We start from the raw sequence: 2,500 nt of genomic DNA, 5'->3' as shown, positions 1-2,500 counted from the left end.
ACGTGCGCGTGTTTTTAGCACTTTTATCAAATAGTTTTATAAGTGCCTACGCACGAAACTCGGATCTTGAGTCACTCTGGTACTTGCATTAAATATTAATAAAAATATACAAATAGCTTGCTAACCAACCACATGGTTCCGGTTTCAGTCCCACTGCGTGGCATCTTGGGTAAGTGTCTTCTGCTATAGCCCCAGGCCGACCAATGCCTTGTGAGTGGATTTGGTAGACGGAAACTGAAAGAAGCCTGTCGTATATATGTATATATACATGGGTGTGTGTGTATATGTTTGTGTGTCTGTGTTTGTCCCCCTAGCATTGCTTGACAACCGATGCTGGTGTGTTTACGTCACCGTCACTTAGCGGTTCGGCAAAAGAACCGATAGAATAAGTACTGGGCTTACAAAGAGTAAGTCCCGGGGTCGATTTGCTCGACTAAAGGCGGTGCTCCAGCATGGCCGCAGTCAAATGACTGAAACAAGTAAAAGAGTGAAAGAGTAAAAGAGTAAATATTCAGTTCTATTTTTCAGTTCTGTTTTTCCTATCCCTAAACTTTGACACCTCTATGTACCACCACTTAATTCTTGAAATTGGTGCACCACCATCTAATCATTGGAAGCTTTACCTTCCATCTCGATGCTTAAACATTTCTTTACCCACCTTTTCGCAAGGATTTACACTTATACATCTTAAATATCTTTCTTAATATCTTTTTTAACAACACTCTTAATCTGTAAGTAGGACGATGTCTTCAACATACACCTTTCAAGACACTAAGATATTTTTATACATCAGTATTGTTTTTCTATACATATATGTATATTTTATTTTTATATATTTACTAGCAGTATCGCCCGGCGTTGCTCGGGTTTGTAAGGGAAATAACTATATAAGCATTTTTAGAGATGTAAAGTATAATAGCCATCTCAATATGGCTAACCACAAAGGGGGGGGGTTGTTACTGTAGCTTTTTACGTTCTGAGATTTAATAATAAATTTTTAGAGAGTTACTATTCCCTTATATAAGCCAAAAATGCATTAAAAATGGAAAATTGATGGTAATTTTTTTTTAAATCGTAGACTCATCGTAGACCGCGCTAATACCCGAAGGGCTCGATATGAATCACGACTATAAGATACCCGGTTTTTGCACTGCAAAATGTGGGAGTAGTTAGGAATCTAAATCGTAGGAGACAGACAGCACACAACCTCACTTTTATATATAAAGAAGTATCTGTAAATTTTTAACATTTTTTTAACAGCTTAACGAGTGAAGCATTAAATATATTTTAATAATTTGTATACACCGGCTTTGTGGCTGAGTATGTGATGTAGTATTATTCTAAATCGTTGAACCTACCCGAATTCTCCTTTTAAATATAATGTATATACCTAACGTTTCAGGTTGTGTACCTGAGCACTTCAGAGCGCTGTTTATTTAATAACACAAAAATATAACTACATATATATAGTACCTACATAATTAGGTACTTAAATTGAGGCACCTTGCTAGGTCGGTATAATCTGCACACCCAAACAATATTAATTGAATATTGAAATCAAGACTCCGTGCAGGGGTGTTTGTACCTGATATTCCTGCCGTGTGAGCAGACAATGTAATCCACCTAAGTGACGCTATCTGCTCTTGATCATTCAGATATGTACTTTTATACTGGCGCTTTCTATAGTATTTCCGAAGTGCAGATTCCAAGTTAGGTGAACAGAATATAAATGAGTAACAAAGATGTACAGATGTCAATTTATTACGGCCGTTTCAAGCGACTCCTTTAATTGGTTAATGAAAACATTTCATCAATTTGAAAGGAACCGCTCTCGTCAGACAACCGCAAGACGTCAAATATGAGGATATAAACATTTTTAAAGAAAAATCATATATATATATATATATATATATATTAATATATCATGTGATCACCGTGACCGACCAGACCATCAGATGTTGTTACACATCGCGTGGTCACAATGCGTTCGCATTGTTTTATAAGCCTTCGATTGACGCCACCCAACCCGCTGGCTAACGCGAGCAGGCCATATATATATATATATATATATGTTATGTATATGTATATGTATTATATGTATGTATATGTATGTATGTATGTATATGTATGTATGTATGTATGTATGTATGTATGTATGTATGTATGTATGTATGTATGTATGTATGTATATATGCATGTATGTATGAGAAATTAATTCATTAGCTTGTACTTGCTTCTTCTATGATTAAATTCATTTTGATTAGATTGACCCTTTTGTGGTTTAAAATTTTTCAAGTGGTTGTGGATATGAAGCATATCTTTCATCAGCTGATTGAATACTTGCATTATAAAAACCTGGAAATATCACCTTCCAAAATTAAATGTTTTTGTGAATAAACTTTATTAAATATTTCTTGTGTTTCTTTAATATAATATATTACCATTCCAAGTGCAAGTTGATTCTCTGTGTTTTCAATCCAAATAAACTCGTCTTCAACTG

This window comes from Octopus sinensis, linkage group LG13 (genome assembly GCF_006345805.1).
Source record: "Octopus sinensis linkage group LG13, ASM634580v1, whole genome shotgun sequence".
Lineage (NCBI taxonomy): Eukaryota > Metazoa > Mollusca > Cephalopoda > Octopoda > Octopodidae > Octopus > Octopus sinensis.
Note: the sequence above shows the minus strand (reverse complement) of the source record.